Source organism: Elephantulus edwardii, unplaced genomic scaffold (assembly GCF_000299155.1).
Source record: "Elephantulus edwardii isolate Elephantulus edwardi_28Jun2011 unplaced genomic scaffold, EleEdw1.0 scaffold00039, whole genome shotgun sequence".
Classification (NCBI taxonomy): domain Eukaryota; kingdom Metazoa; phylum Chordata; class Mammalia; order Macroscelidea; family Macroscelididae; genus Elephantulus; species Elephantulus edwardii.
This window is the reverse complement of record NW_006399789.1, coordinates 15,432,773-15,450,858: the sequence shown is the minus strand read 5'-3', so window position 1 is coordinate 15,450,858 and position 18,086 is coordinate 15,432,773.

The window sequence follows — 18,086 nt, the reverse complement described above, 5'->3', positions numbered from 1 at the left end:
TAATCGGGATGGGTGTGTCAGAGGCGGTGTGGTTGGCGCAGGGTAGAGCAGGGTTTAGTGCTGTTGTGCATAGGGTCGCTATGAGTCATAAATGACTTGACAGCACATAACAACAACAACAACAACATATTATTATTCCTAAACTTCTATGCTTTGATAAATAGCTGTTAAAATTATTTGTACAGTACACACTGGGTAATAACAGTTTTGATAATAGTCCTTTCTCTGAGATATTAAACTAAGCTCTTTGCTGATTATGTTCTCTCATATAGTAACATTTTAACATGTTGTTTTTGCTATGTGTCCTCAAGTCGCTTGAGACTCATAGTGACCCTATGGACAATAGCTCTATCTTGAGCCAACTTCATTGTCTCTAACTCACTCCTATTATCTCAGTCACTGAGTCAATGCAGCTCATCCAGGGTCTTCCTTTCTTGTGTTGTGCCTCTACTCTCCCAAGTATGATGTCCCCCTCCAAGGACTGGGCCCTCCTTGCAACATGCAGAAAATATGTCAAAATCCTTACCTCCACGGAGCAGCCTGGTTTCCCCACTCTGGGATGAACCTGTTTGTTCCCCTAGTTGTTGTTGTTATGTGCTGTCGAGTCACATGTGACTCATAGTGACCTTATGGACGAGAGCTCTAAGCCCTGCTCTATCCTGTGCCAATATCACTATCTCTGACACACCTACCCTCATTACCCCAATCACTGCATTGATCTGTCTTCCTCTCTTGTGCTGTCCCTCCACCCTTCCGAACATGCTATCGTAGCAGTCCATGGTATATTCAATATTCTTCTCCAGCACCACAGCTCAAAGGAATCTATTCTTCTATCATCCCTAGTCACTGTCCAGTTTTTTGATGCATAGCAAGTAATTGCAAAGACCATGGCCTGGATTAGGCGCACCTCAGTCTCTAGACTGACATTGCTGCTCTTCAGTACTCTGGAATGGTCCCTGACAGCCAACTTTCCCAGTGTAATTTGCCTTCTTTTAATTTACTGAATGCTGGTACCAAGAGTGTTGATTGTGGAGCCAAGCAAACTAAAGCTACTAACAATCTCAATCTCTTCTCCATCTATCATAATGCTGCCAATTGGCCCAGTGATGAGAATCGTCATTTTTTGTTGTTGTTGTTGAGCTTCAATCCATATTAAAAGCAACAGTCCTTGAGCTGCTGCACCAAAGGCCTCAGGTCCTTCTCAGTTTCAGCAAGCAATGTTGTGTCATCTGTGTAATGAAGGTTGTTCATCAATTTTCTTCCAATCCTGATGCCACATTCTTCCAAATACAGCCCAGCCTCCTGTATGATCTGTTCTGCATATAGATTGAAAAGGTATGAAGATAGGAGGCACTTGTGGCATATACCCTTCTAGATTTTGAACCATGCAGTGTTTCCTTGCTCTGTTCTGATGGCTGCTTCCTGGTCCAAGTATAGGTTTTACACAAGCACAAGCAAGTCTTCTGGGATTCCTTTTATTCTCAGAGACAGTTTGTTGGGATCCATATTGTCAAATGCCTTAGCATAGTCAATGAAATAAAGTCAATGGTACTCCCTGAAAAAGTCAATGGTACTCTCTGCTTTCAGCTATAATGTCCGTAGTACAACAGTCTCTTCTAAATCCAGCTTGCACATCTGGTAGTTCTCTGTTGATGTGCTGTTCCAGTTGTTTTTGGATAATTTGTAGCAGGATCTTGCTTGCATGTGACATTAATGATATTGTTCAATAATTTCCACACTCTGTCAGGTCACCTTTTCTTGGAATGGATCTCTTCCAGTCAGTTAGCCAGGTAGTTGTTCTCCAGGTTTCTTGGCACAACCTGGTGAGCACATCCAAGGAAGCGTCTGGTTTTTTAAATATGTCAATTGGTATACCGTCAATTCCTAGGCCCTTATTTTTTGCCAATTCCTTCAGAGCAGCTTGAACTTCCTCCTTTGACACCATAGACTTTTGATTATATATTGTTTCATGAAATTCCTCTGTGTCAGCCAATTCTTTTTGGTATAGTGACTCTGTGTACTCCTTCCAACTCCTTTTTTTCTTTTTAAAAAAATCATTTTTATCTTTATTATGTATGTAACAAGAAGTTAAATAGTTAGTTGTAAAGAAATCATCAGAGAAATTGTAGCAGCAAATAGAAAATGTTTTCAATTATATGTGAAGATAAAAATATCTATTTAGGAATAAAATAAAATTTGTCGTAATATTATTGCAAAGAGCTGGAGTCAGAAAACCAAAAGGGCCAAACTTGCTTGGCATTTCTTAAGCTGAATGAACTAAAGAACAAATTTAACCCTCAAGTTGTAATACTTAAGGATACTTTGAGCGAATATTAAATGATCTATAAAGCATCAAAAGAAGATGGAAGGAGCTTACAGTGTCATTGTATTAAAAACAATTGGTTAACACTGAAGAATTTAAAGAAACAACGTATGAGCAAGAGCCTGTGGTAAGAAAGGAAGAAGTTCAAGCTACTTTGAAGGAATTGGTAAAAAACAAGGCCTCAGGAATTGATGGCAAACCAATTGACATATTTCAACAAACGGACACTGTGCTGGATGGCTCACCAAGTTGTGCCAAGAAATCTGAAAGACAACCACCTGTCCAAGTGACTGGAAGAGATCCCTATTTATTCCCATTCCAAAGAAAGGTGACCTGACAGACTGCAAAAATTATCAAGCAGTAACATTTATAGCACATGCAAACAGTCTGCTGAAGATTATTTAAAAATGACTGGAACAGCACATCAACAGAGAACTGTCAGATGTGCAGGTTGGGTTTAGAAGAGGCCGTGGTACCAGGTATATTATAGCTAATGTTAGATGGACCATGGCTGAAAGCAGAGTACCAGAGAATTGTCTATTTGTGTTTCATTGACTATGAAAAGACATTTAACTGTGTGGATCACAACAAACTGTGGATAACTCTGAGAAGGATTGAAATCCCAGAACACTTGATTGTGCTTATGTGAAACCTACACTTGGAACAGGCGGCAGTCTCTGAAGAGTACTGTACACCAGGGATGTGTCCTATCTCCATACCTTTTCAATCTATATACAGAACAGATCATCTAGGAGGCTGAACTCTGTGAGGAGGAATGTGGCATCAGGATTGTAGGAAGACTCATTAAAAACCTGTTAGGCAGATGACACAGTCACTCTTGCTGAAACTGAAGAGGACCTGAAGCACTTGCTGTAGAAGGTCAAGAACTGCAGCCTTCAATATGGATTGAAGCACAACACCAAGAAAACAAAGATTCTCATCACTGGACCAATTGACAGCATCATGATAGAGAGTGAAGTCATTGAAATTTTAACAGTTTAGTTTGCTTGGCTCCACAATCAACACTCTTAGTACCAGCAGTCAGGAAATCAAAAGATGAATTGCATTGGGAAAGTCTGCTGTAAGGACATCTCCAGATTACTGAAAAGCAATGATATCAGTCTAGAGACTAAAGTGTGCCTGATCCAGGCCATGATCTTCACATTTATGTGCTATGCATCAGAGAGCTGGACAATGACTTAGGATAATAGAAGAAGAGTTGATGCCTTTGACCTTTGGTGCTGGAGAAGAGTATTGCATATCCTATGGACTGCTAGGAGAACAAACAGGTTTGTCCTGGAAAGGGTGAAACCAGGCTGCTCCGTGGAGGCAAGGATTCTGAAGCTTTGTCTGACATACTTTGGGCACGTTTCAAGGAGAGACAAGACCTCATGCTTGGGTAGGTGATGGGACAGCACAAGCGAAGAATACCCTGCATAAGACAGATTGACTCAGTGACTTGGGTAATGAGGGTAGATGTGTCAGAGACAATAAGGTTGGCTCAGGATATAGCAGGGTTCAGAGCTATTGTACATAGGGTTTCTGAGAGTCTCAGGCAGCTTGATGACACATAACAACAATATTAGTTCTCTGATCATTACATTTTCTCTTAAGGATCTTTTCATTGGTTATAAATAAAATATTTAGTATCAAACAAACATTGAAAAACAAGCCATTTAAAGAAAAAAATGGCAAAGTTATGTGCTATCAACAGACTTTAACACTGATGGTTGAAATAAGTTTATGGACATACTTTCTTTGTTGTACTCTAAATGTGCAAAGACCTGAAGTTGAAAAATCAAAAGGGACAAACTTGCTTGGCATTTCTTAAGCTGAAAGAACCGAAGAACAAATTCAAGTCTTGAGTTACAATATTTAGGATACTGTGGGCAGAATGTTGAAAGATGTAGGAAGCTTCAAAAGAAAATAGCGCTAATGGTAGCTGATGATCTGATCCACAAACAGCACCTGGTCTAGTTTTCACAGCTGATACTGAGCTTCACCATTTCCCCCCCCCCACCCACAGATATAATCAATCTGCTGCCAGTAGAGGCCATCAGGTGAGGTCCATAAGGGTTCAAAATAAAGAAGCTTAAGTTGAGAAGTATTTGATCCAAAGTCAGTCATCCAATAAGAGGAAGATTCAGAGGCTGACCCTACATTTCTGATATAGTGTTTTCCAGAAAGTCTTATTATACAGATTTAGACAAAAATTTATTATTTCATTGAAAAATTATTATTACTTTTACTAGGAATTCTATCTGTATGAATTAGCATTGATGTTTTGGGAACTCTGGAGACATATAGAGACATGTAGAGTTGTGAGCCCTGCTAACTCACAGACCACAGGGTTTTAGGCAATTTGAATCCAAGAGATGCTTCTTAGGATAAAACTGGACACTCTCTTCCCAAGCGATTTACAGCTTTGGAAACGTAATGGACATTTATTTCTCTGAGTCAGAGTTGAACCCACTCAATGGTGGTGAGTATGAATGTTTACCTGTAGTTGGTGTCTGCATCAATTTGATACTTACAATTTTTAAAGAAGTTCTCTAACTTTTGCAATATACCTACTTTTTAATTTGTGTTTATAGAAATAGGTTTAGGGAAAACAAATTAAAAAAAAATATGTTTAGGACCAAACAAACTTTTATCAAATTGTGATCTAATTATTACATTCTAATTTTTAGAGTGTCCAAGAACATAAACTTTGCCTTAAGCCAGACTTTTTCTTGGATAATGTCATGCAAAAGGTAAAGTCTTTTCCTATTCCTTTGAAATAAAATCTAGTTCAATGTCCCTAGTTCTTGATATCTTAATCAATGAATGACCTATCTTAAGTGTTGTAGACATGTGGTCTATGAATCCCTTCAATTTATTGTCAGCACAAATTGGTGATGGTAACATGGATCTATTACTGTTTTCTTTTCCCTTTTCACATTATTCTATCCTGGATGTATATAAATCTTCTTTGTTGTTAAAAAGTTGATTGGATTTAATTTCATTAATGTAATTTAACTGGATTAACAGTAGACATGTTGATTCAGGATTCTGACCAGTTAACAACATTCTAAATGTATGTCTTTGTATTTCCAGCTTTTACCCAGAAATCATTTTTTTTACTTATGTTCACAAGAATAAAATTACCCCAGGCAGTATAGTTTGTGCACAGAACACTCTTTATTATGCTCTCTTTTTCTGCTTTGAGAGCTTGTATATTCAGACATACTTGACTTTTTTCCAGGTCTCTCACCAAGACATTGTCTCATACTATTAAATCCAGTAGCACTTGAAGACATTCACAGGATGATCTTTGACTTTTACATTATCTTTGTATCTTACAATATAGTAAAAAGAAAACACAATATTAAAAAGAAAATGTACACAAGCATTCATCAGAATTAAAACCCATGTCCATTGCAACTTCTCCTGCATTGTTTTTGCGATAAAGCTCCTCATTTCACAGAACACCTGTTCCTATGGTGACGGTAGAACAATGGTAGGGAAAACGAATGGTTTTCTGGCTTTTTTTTACTTGTCTTCTGGAATGTGTAGCTGGTGTGGAAGCTGCTTAAAGTGATTAGTGAAGGAAGAGGTCAATGCATCCACCTGATGAGTCTTGTTATGTCTCCAAATTGGGGGGTGGGGGGGGAAAGGGACTGGAACCTTTGCCAACTGTCCTTCTTGAGAAGCCACACATCTGCCTGCCAACTGTTTTAGGGCCTGAACTCCTCAAAGAGTAATAGACGTTGTTAGGGAGAACTATTCTATGCTGATAGAATGAAAGAAGAATGGGGAGAATAACACATGAATAGCAATGTTACACAGTGGGAATTTCATAAAAATTAAATTTAGGAGGAAGAGAAGAAGACAAGGGAGATATTGCTTTATGGCAGCTAACACAACCAGCGTGAGGGCAAGTTGGAAAGCATTACGTTATTATATACATTAAATTATATGTCTACATGTCCCTCTGGCTGTTACTTGAGCATGGATAAAAATAAGGAAGGTTACATGTAAATTGCTAGCTTGGATTACCTTGGCAATGGGGTAGGGTAGGTAGAAAATAGGAGAGAAAGCTAATGAGAGCCAAGAAAATATAAAGTGCAGTGTGTATGAGGAGAGTTACTAAGAGTTATGTCAAGGATTGTGAATGGTTGTGTAGAGAAATTAACTGCTCTTTAAACTTCTGAGATTATTTTCTTAGTTTAGACATTTCTTGGGCACTCAGGGAAATACCTGAGTAGGCCAAGTTAAGGAGTGAATGTGTTCTTTGTACCTACTGGTCAGTTCTACTTCTTTACTCACAGTTTTCTTAGGTTTTAAATAGAGAGAAAGCAGAGATGGGGAGGGTTTTAGTGTTGGGAATACTTTTCTAGAAAGAAAGGAGACCTAGTATTATACTTGAGTATATATGGAGTGAGGTGGGTAGGCTGGGCTTGGAGAGGAAGGAGTCACTTAACAATTTGAGGAGTCTATTAAATTCCTACAGTTAAAAATATCTTACTTATGTTGTTGTTATGTGCCATCAGGTTATCTGTGACTCATAGAGACCCTGTGTACAACAGCTCTGAATCCTGCCCTATCCTGAGCCAGTCTTCCTAACTCCAACACACTTACCACTATTACTCTAGGTAATGTATCAATCCATCTCATCCATGGTCTTCCTTACCTGTGCTGTCCCTCTACCCTTCCAAGCATGATGTCCCTTTCCAAGGACTTGTCCCTCCTGGCAACATGTCCAAAGTATGTCATACAAAGTTTCAAGATCCTTGCCTCCAAGGAACAATTGGTTTCACCCTCTTCCAAGACAAACCTGCTTGTTCTCTTGGCGGTCCAGGGAATGTTCAATACTCTTCTCCAGCATCACAACTCAAAGGAACAGATCCTTCTTCTTTTATCCTTAGTCATTGTGCAGCTCTCTGAAGCATAGCAAGTAATTGCAAAGACCATGACCTGGAACAAGAGGACCTTTGTCTCTAGACTGATATTGTTGCTCTGTAGCACTCTGGAAAGTTTCCTGTCAGGAGATTTTCTCAGTGCAAATTCATCTTTTAATTTCCCGACTGCTGGTGCCAAGAGTGTTGATTGTAGAACAAAGCAAGCTAAAACTGTTAGCAATCTTAATCTCTTCTTCATCTAATGGGGGTGCCAATTGGCCCAGTGGTGAGAATCTTTGTTTGCTTGATGTTGAGCTTTGATCCATGTTGGTGGCTGCAGTCCTTGACATTCTGCAGCAAATGCCTCAGATCTTCCTCAGTTTCAGTAAGCAAGGTTGTGTCATCAGCCTAATGCAGGTTGTTGATGAGTCTTTCTCCAAACCTGTTGCTGCATTCATCTTCATAAAGTCCAGCCTCCCTGATGATTTGTTTTACATATAGTGTGAAAATGCATGGAAACAGTATGCTCCCTTCTGAACTCCTTTCCTGATTTGGTAACATCCAATGTTTCCTTGTTCTGCTCTGACAAAAGCTTCCTGGTCCAAGTATAGATTTTGCATAAGAACACAGTGCTTTGGGATCCCCATTCTTCTCAATGTTAGACACAATTTGTTGTGATTACTAGATAAAATGCCTTTGTATAGTCAATGAAACACAGGTAGACATTCCTCTGGTACTCTCTACTTACAGCCATGATCCCTCTTACATTGATTATGATGTCCCTAGTGTCGTAGCCTCTTGTACATTCAGCTTGCATTTCTGGTAGTTCTCTGTTGATGTACTGTTCCAGTCATTTTTGGGTAATCTTCAACAAGATCTTCCTTGCTTGTGATATTAATGACATTGTTCAATAATAAATTGATTTGGGCTCATAGTAACTTCATGTGAAAGAGTTCGTGGTACAGATGTGTCAAATGCCACAAGGGTTCCCCACAATGGACAAGTTTTAGATGAGCTCACAGATTACTACAGACTGGGAAGGAGGATTAGCCATCAGTTTCTTAAATAGCAGGTCTCTGAAAACCCTTTGAACATTAGAGGAATGTGGATAGTTACAGTACAGGTCATAGAGCCCAAATTGGAAGGTAGCTGATTGACACTGTGACTGCCACAATGGCCTCTACTGTGTCAGAAAGTGTGAAGATGGCACAGGAGATGACAAGGTGCAGTTCTGATGTTCATAGGGTTGGTATGGTTTATACTTGACTCGATGACACCTAAAAATAACAACACAATTTTTTTAACAGAAGAAATAGGTCTTTCTCTTATGAAACCATTGGGTAAGTTTGAACCACTAACCTGTTGGTTACTAGCTGAACATTTAACAATTGCATTAACAGAAGTCCTTGTCTTGTTTATAATCCATGGCCATTGAGTTGATGCTGATTTATAGCTGCCCTGCAGAACTCAGAACAACCCTTGAAAAGCCTTGAAAAGTTTCTGAAGAGGTCAATATTTCCAGAAACAGAAAGCCATGTTTCTCCCATGGGTTTGAACAACCAATCTTTTGGTTAGTAGCACAATGCTTAACCTAATGTTTAACCAGGGCTCCCCTGCCTTACAGATGTCTAAAATTTAATCTCTAATTAGATCAGTTTGGAAAGTGAAGGAAAACTCAAACTCATTGTTGTTGTGGTCTCATGTACACTTCTAATTATATGGTAATGTCTAATACATGATCCTAAAATTTAATGGCTTAAGTCTACAATAAAAATTTTATGTCATTCTTGGTTTCTGGCATTGAGAAATTCAGGAAGTGTTCAGTCGGATGATTCTGCCTCATGGACTTCAATGCGTTGTAATCAGGTGGTGAATGGGGCAGTGATAGTCTTTTTGCATAGCCATTTTAGGTTTCCTCATAACATAGTGGTTTTAGGACACTTGAACTGCTTATTTGGTGACTGAAATCTTCAAGAGTACCTGCCTGTTGCAGCTTCAAGAGAGAATGTTTCAACTAATAGGGTTAAAGTTGTTTTGCTCTTAGGACCTAATTTTGGAATGACAGAAGTGCTGTTTCCACCACATTCACTTGGTTACATGTGAACCACCACTCTACCTGATCTCAAAAAGAGGGGATCCAAACTCCACTTCTTGGTTGAGAAGCAATGATGGTCTAGAAAGCGTGTTGCTGTTGTGTGCTGTCAAGTCAGAACTGACTCATAGCTGACCTTCCAGCTGGTTTTCAGAGACAGCAAATTGCACAGGAGGAGAGAACGCTTGTCCTTGAGCAGCCTGAAGATTCAAACTGCTGGCCTTTGCATTGCAGTGCAGCTTTTCCCACTAGGCCACCAGAGCTCCTAGAATGTGGGGTGAGAGGAAGAGTTGTGAACATCTTAGAAAAAAATAGCAGCTATGAACGTTTATGGAGAAGCAGTTCAATGCTGTTCATGATGTTGGAATGCTGTATTGTTCAATGAATGTGTGGAAATATGTGATTTAGTAGGAATTGCAATTATGAAAGATGATGCTCTCCCTACGTTACATACTTTCTCTTCTCTTTTGTTGTTAGTTGCTGTCAAGTAAAAAATAATAGTGTTCCTGCTAATAATGTCTCCGTATTATTTCTTGATAGAATAAAATGCATCTAGTCTGAAACAAAGGTCTAGGAATTCCTAAATCATGTTAACCTACCAAGAAAATATACAGAAATATGTAGAAAGGCCTTTCAGGTTCTAGGGGGAGAAAAATGTCCAGAGACTGGATCAGAAAGATATGATAGAAATCTACAATTGCAAAGGTAACAAAATACAGAGAATATTTATGTCACTTTGGAGTAAAGGTTTGGGTGAAGTAGACTTCTAAAGCAAGATGGAAAAAAGGTCATAAATAATAAAAAAGTTGATATAATTTATGGTACAGAATTTGAAAGCTGCAGAATGGCAAAAAGATAGCACAAGAATTTCAGAAGACAAACTGTAGGCTGGGAACAAGTGATTGAAACACACACAACAAAGGATTCCATTTCAGAGAGCTTTTACCAACTGTGTAAGCAAATTATGGACAATCTGATGGAAAAGTGGGCTGAAGATAAAAACACAGCACAGAAAAGAAAAATATTCAGTAAATATATGAACTTTAGTAGTCAGCTGGGAAATGCTAGTTGTTTTGTGTTTTTTTAATTGTGATTTTAACGAAAGTTTACAAAAAGGTTGGATTTTCTTTTTTTTTTTTTTTTGTTTTTTCTATAATTATATTTTATTAATTTTCATAAACATTTACAGAGATTCTGGGCTTCCACTCATTCATTGCTGCACCACTCTCTCCACCCTCCTCCCAGTTTGTTCTTGTCCAAATGCCACAGTGCTTGTCAAAGCCAGTTCTGATTAATCTTCTTTGTCAGTGTATCCTTTGCCATTCCCTATCACTCCTCCCTGAGAGAGACTTCACCCTGAGTCATAAGGAAAAGGGGACGGCGTATTCTCTTAGCTACTTCCTGCTGAAAAGGGACGCTGTGGGTTTCAGGGTGAAGATCTTCTCTCACTACTCTAAAGGGCCCCTTTGGCAGTAGGAAACACATAGACTATTATGGAGATTGATTTTGGAATTCAGATGCACTCTTATTGATTGTGCTTGGCTGTACATGTACATATCCTTCAAGATGTATCATGGGGGTGTTGCAACCTAGAAGACATGAATTTGACTAACAAGTTATAGGTACATGAGTCCAAAAATTATGGAAAAGTAAAAGAAAAGATTCTTTCATTGTTTTACAAACACTCCCCTAGGTCCCCTCCACCATGCAGCCCTCGCTCTAGTCTCCTGTGATGACAGAGATACCCAGTTACATCTCTCTTTTAGACGGTTCTCTCCCTCCTCTGTTTCAGTGCAGTATACATTATTGAACCCATCTTACTCAGTCTCTCCCCAACCTCAAGGACAGTCCCATTCTACAACAGTGGCATCATGTAATATTTGTCCTTTTGTGACTGGGATATTTCACTCAGCATAATGTTCTCCAGAGTCAACCATTTTGAATAATATTGCATGAGTTCCTTGTTTTTTAATGCAGCATAGTATTCCATTGTGCGAATATACCACAGCTTATCTAGCCATTCGTTTGTTGATGGGCACTTAGGTTGTTTCCAACTCCTTGCTATTGTGAACAAAGCTGCAATAAACATGGGTGTGCATATATTTGCTTGGATGTCAGCTATGGTCTCTTCAGGGTATATTCCCAGTAGTGGAATTGCTGGGTCAAATGGTATCTCTATTTGCAACTTTTTGAGAAAGCGCCATACTGCTTTCCACAGGGGTTGCACCATTTTACACTCCCACCAACAGTGAATCAGGGTTCCAGTTTCTCCACAACCTCGCCAGCATTTGTTGCTTGCTGTTCTGTTAAATTTTGCTATTTTGACTGGGGTGAAATGATATCTCATAGTTGTTTTAATTTGCATCTCTCTTAGGGCTAGGGATTTTGAGCATTTCTTCATGTGTTTGTTAGCCATCTGAATGTCGTCTTCGGTGAAGTGCCTGTTCATATCCTGTGCCCATTTTTCTATTGGATTATTTACCTTTATCTTGTTGTGGTGCTCAAGTATTTCATAAATTCTGGATATAAGTCCCTTATCTGATATGTTATTACCGAATACTTTCATTTTCATTCATTCATTGTCATACATTTTCCTCCCCATCCACCTCCAGTTTACTTTCTTTTCTTTTTAAAATTTTTTTATTTTATATTGGTTTGCTTGCAAAGTTCATATACCTTGTGTTTCACACTTCCTTCATTCACACTGTGTTTCACACAACTACTCCCATTCAATATGTTTTATAAAATTAGTCACCATTGAATTTATGCTCACTATTACCCTGTCTTTCGAGATCCTGCCTGGATCTTTACCATCTCCTTTAATCCTCCCTCCCTCCAAACACCAAATTGCGTGATCCTATCATTTTTTCCCCCTGTCCTTCCTTATCTTTCTGTTCCCACCCTCCCTACTTTGTATCCTCATACATGTTTTACTAGTTATCTATTTCTACAATAATGCTCTTATGCAGCGTTTATCCCTATGAGACCGAATTAGTCCACTCATCATAATTCTCTCCATTCCCCCCAAGTTATGTAGTAATTTTTTTAATCATTGCTATTGAGTGCTGCATAGTATTTCATTGCTTGAATGTATCACAGTTTTTCAATCTGTTCTATCATGGTTGGACATTTGAGCTGTTTCCATGTTCTGGTGATGGTGAATAATGGTGCTATGAACATTGGTATACAGATCTCCATTTTTATCTTAATTCTAATTTTCTCGGGGTATATTCCAAGCAGTGGAATAACTGGGTCATATGGAATTTCTATGTTCAGCTTTTTGAAGAAATGCCAAACTGCCTTCCAGCATGGTTGTACCATTTTTTTTCCTTTTTAAAAACTTTTTAAAATTTCTTTATTTTTCATTTCAATGAACATCTACAGAGATTTTGGAATTCCATTCATTCTTTGTTGCATCACCAACAGTGTATGAGAATTCCTATTTCTCATCGTCCTCACCAACATTTATTGTTTGCTGACCTGTTAATCTTTGCTACTGCCACTGAAGTGAGGAAGCATCTCATTTTGGTTTTGATTTGCATCTCTTTTATTAGCAATGATTTTGAACATTTCTTCATGTGTCTGTTTGCCATCTGAATGTCAAATGTCTTCCTCTATGAAGTCTTTCCATGTCTTTTGCCCATTTTGTAATTGCATTATCAGTCTTTTTCTTGTGGAGGCCCTTTAGTATTCTGTAAACTTTTGTTATGAGACTCTTGTCTGAGATAGTGTAACCAAATGTTTTCTTCAAAGTTAGTAGATTTTCTTTTCACCTGATTGTAAAAAGTGTTTGATGCATATAGAGACTTAATCTTTCATCAATTTAGTCATCTCCTGGTTGTGTATTTCTGGCTGTATTTGTCAACCTCTTTATACCATGGGCTAGGCCTTTTAATCTTTATTCCACTTTATCTCTTATTATATTTACAGTCTTGGGTTTTACCACTTAGTCTTTGATCAACCTTGAAGTGATTTTTGTGTCTAGTGAGAGGTGTGGATTCTGCTTCACCTTTCTGCGGGTAGTAGTCCAGTTTTTGCCAGTACCATTTGTTGAAGAGCTTGTTGTTTCCCCATTTGATATGTTTTTTTCCTTGTCAAATATCAGTTGACCATAGACAGATGAGTTCATTTCTGGGTCCTTGAATCTATGCCATTGGTCTATGTGCGTGTCACTGTACCAGTACCATGCTGTCTTGGTTATTACAGCTGTGTGGTAGGTTTTGAGGTCAGGGAGTGCAGTTGACGGATTTTCCCAATGCCACTTGTTTTTAGGTTTCTAGTCTGCTGCTACCACGGATGTTGATTAGAGATCTAAGTACAATGAAGTCATTGGTAACTTCATATATAGTATATAGAAACTGAAAAACCTATGTACTCTGATTATTTAGGCAAAGGAATAATTATGGAAAAAGTTATCTGAAATTTGATTGATAAAGTGCTGTCAATACCTGTTGAAGGTGGGATTGCAGGAGAAATGTAATTTTACTATACAAACATCTTTGGAAATGTTTCTACAACCCGAAAGATTCAAATTTTAAAAAGAATGATCATTCCATGCATTGATGAGCCTAGTTCTTGGCACAAGTAAACACTTGGTGAATGAATAAATAAACTTATGAATTTATTTTCATTTTATGTCTGTTTCTGTTCCTGCTAAGAATTTTTACAGGTAAATCCTTTCTTAAAAGTCATTGGGAAATATTTTTTGGCACTTCCTCTGAAAGACAGCAAAAGGTATTCCAGTCACTTAAGTTTACAGTTTGATAATTTAGATCTGTCCATAAGTCTGGTTTTAAAAAAATACGAATGTATGCAACAATGAATGAATGGAAATCCAAAGTCTCTGCAAACTTTCATTAAAATGAATTTTTAAAAAGAAGGCCCTGAGGAGAGGAAAATATACTTTTTTTTTATAATGTCAGGTATATTTTGGAGAAATATAATCTAGATACTCGTTTAAAAAATACAAATACAGCTTAGCTGGTTCTTTATTTACTTAAATGTACTAAATTTTGTGGCACAAGTGTTCCAACTTAAGTGAGTTCCCTGTGCAAATTGACTAGAAAATTCTCATTTCATGCAATTACAGATCTTTATTGCTTTTCATCATAGAGTGCTTCCCCTAAGGAATAAACAATTTTTCAAAGAGACTAATTTTCTAGAATGATTTACGAAATTGCAACACCTCACCCTTTTAAATTGAACTTGAACAAAACCCCAAAATAGTTAAAAACTCAACTTCCTTCTTTAGAATACTTCTTTATGAATCTATCCATATATTCTATGCTTCTTTTCTTTGTGTTATTAAAAAATGCTTAAATTTTTATGAAACAACTAATTCTTCCCACTCACATTATCATCTCTACTTGAATCTGGCAGATACTAAACATACTCTCAAGAGAGAAGGGGAACAAGGGCTTCCTTCAACTTGACTTTCTTTTCCTTGTGCAGTCAAAGCTCCTGCTCAGAGTTTGTAATCTTTTTCATCACGTACACAGCAAAATGGAGCAGGACCATTTCCACATGTATGAATTTGAGCCTCACTTTCTTACCTCTGTAACTGCTCTGTGAAACCAGAACATTTACCACACAAACTTCTCATGAGCTTCTGCTTTTCCAAATTTTTATGTCTCTGGGATGCAAATTGTTATTATGTTTGACAGCTGGCCAAAGGATTGTAAGTTGGAGTCCACCCAGAAAGCACCTCAGAATAAGGCCAGCAGAATCAGCCATTGAAAAATCTTACCACCATTTGTTCTGACATACATGGGATCGCCACAAGTCAGAGTTGGGTTTTCAGTATATATATATATATATAGAGAGAGAGAGAGAGAGAGAGAGAGATTGTATATATATATATACAGAGAGAGAGAGATTGGTCAAATATGCATCTACTGCAGGGAGGCAATGCTTCTCAGAAGGGAGAGAATTTGCTTTATTCTTCGCATTGCAAAGAAAGACTTGAAGAGTTATACAGACCATCGTAGTGTAGCCTGCATGGTTGTTGTTGTTTTGTACCTTTGAGTGGGAAAGAACTCATAACTGACCCTCCAGTGGATTTTCAGAGGGAGTATAATATCATGGGAAGAGATTACCCATTTACCACCTTGCAGGGCAGATGGTAGATTTGAACCATGTACCTTCAGGATGACAGCACAATTCCTTACCAGTAGACAACCAGAGCTCCAACTTAGATGATAAAGGCAGGGATACCCTGAGTGAACTTTATAACACAGACATGTTTCTAACAGGAAATTTTGGTTTTTAATGCTAGGATTTCTGGGTAGATGGGAAGTATTTCCAGGGGAATGGACCAAAAGCTAGATCTCCTCTGTCAGAATGAGGTGCATAGCCCTCCTAGGACCATCACGGCCTCTTCAGATTCAAAGGCACAACTGGAAACTATACACATTTCTTGGCGGAACACACATTTTTTTTAGAGAGAATTAGAGTGAGTAACTTAAATTCTGTTCAATTAAGCAACACTGTAAAGCACGGAAAGCCAGTTGATGCAATCTCATGTGTGAGATCCGGACTTTGAACAATTACTGGAAACCTGGAGATCCTGGGATATTGGTATTAAGTCCCATAGTCAGGAAATGGGTGTTCTGACTGTGACCAGGAAGTGTAGGTGCTGGACAAAAAAAAAGAAAATCCAGGTCAGATTAGGAAAGAGATAATTCCTTTAATTTATCTAACTAATGATTTTACTAATTCCCAATGAGAAGAGATTGAAAGTTAATAGAAACTCCACAGGATATTAAGTTTGTAGTTTCAATATATTAGCATATATATTCATGTTAAATTACATTTTAAACTAAGCTGTGTGTGATTCTCCTTTCTTTGTGTGGAAGTGTACATGCTTATGCTCCACCTCAAGGAATCCCGGTGACATAGTGTATAACATGTCAGGCTGCTAACCTTAAGGCTGGCGGTTCAAATCTACCATGCAATGAGCCAGAGAAAGAAGAGCAATGTTGTCACACAAAGATTCACAATGCTGGAATCCAGGAGAGGGTCCTGGTTGGTTGGGATCAATTCAAAGGCAGTGTACATGGTTTTGTGGGCCCGGAGGCTGCCATAGAACAGAGCTATTTGGCAAACTTTTCCATTTTCCCCTTTAAATATAGATTGAATGTGGCTGTCTTAATCTAAAAGGTCTTGGAGCCTAAAATGGAGAAATCAGACTGAGAGATGTTGCTGCTCCAAGAGATTCTTGGCCCTCACACAGTCTGAGTCAACACCACCCAATGTTCCTCTCAGAAATGACCACTACGTAACTCCCTCATATATTTGCTAATGCCTTGATCTCAATTAGCTCACTCATTTTTGCAAGTAAATTTTATCTCCTTCCTTGAAAACCTGGAATTATCAGGAGAGATTGTCCTCAACTTCCTTTTGTGTCATCCATACCCTTTCTCCTCAAATTCCCTTCCTAAAAGAGACCAGCATGCTGAGAACTTTCAGAGAAATGTTCTTTGTTGCAAGGACTCTAGGAAAGACAAAGCAGAATTAAATTTAAGTTTAGAAACATCTGAAAATTTTATTCATGTATGTAGGGTGTTTTAGGGGTCCCTGATGGATTCATGGTAAGGAGCAGTGCTGTTAACCCAATGGCACAATTTTAATCCACCAGTGCTCCATGGGAGAAAAATGGGCAATCTCCTCTCGAGCCATTTACTGTTTCTGAAGAACCACTGGAGTTCAGCTGAATTGGTTCCCACTCAGTGGTACACAGCAACAGCAACATGGTCTTCTAAGAACACTGTCAAAGTCCCTGAGTGGTGCAAAAGCTTGGAGGTTTCAGTCTACCTGAAGATTCCTTGGACGAAAACTGTGGTGATGCACTTCACAAACTCAGCCCCTGAAAACTATGGCACACAGGAATTGTAATCAACTTAAAGGTTACTGGTTTTTAACTAAATGGAGAGTTATATTTATGACATGGAAACTCATTATTATTATTCAGATGTCAATAAGGTAGTAAGGACTTGAGTAGAAAATAGGAGGGATGCCTACTGATCATGATAGGAGCTCTGGTGGTCTAGGTGGTAGGGTGTGGTGCTGTTAAGCCAAAAGCTAACCATACTGACAGTTCCAATCCATACATGGATCCACGATAGAAAGTTGGCCAATCTCCTCTCATGCAATTTATAGTTTTGGAAACACACTGGAGGATCAGCTATGAGTTGATTCCAACTCCATGGCAATGAGAAATTGAATTACATAAGAAACACATGAGGAATGGAATGAAGACACAGGCAATTTCTAAAATCCCATCTTCATGCAATAGCCAGGAGAAAATGGCCGTGAGATTTACATGTCAACTTCCATGTTTAAATGAGGAAGAGATAACTAGAAAGTGATCTCTTTGAAAATACTTGAACTATATTACTTTCCCGGAGGGACACACCGGTGGGCAGAACTGGGAGCCTGGAAGCTGCGCGGGCAGAAGTCGGGGCCAGACAATAGAGAAGCGACTCCTCGCAAAAGCTTCTGACACACCCACAGGTACAACAGCCCCAAGGTGGAACCAAAATCAGTCGGTGATTACGCAAAGCCGTTTTACTGTGTGGATCATAACAAACTGTGGCTGACTCTGAGAAGAATGGGGATCCCAGAACATTTAATCGTGCTAATGAGAACCCTGTAGTTGGACCAAAAGGCAGTCATCAGAACAGAGCAGGGTAACACTGCATGGTTCAAAATTGGGAAGGGCATACACCAGGGATGTGTCCTATCTCCATACCTTTTCAACCTGTATGCAGAGCAGATTATCCAAGAGGCTGGG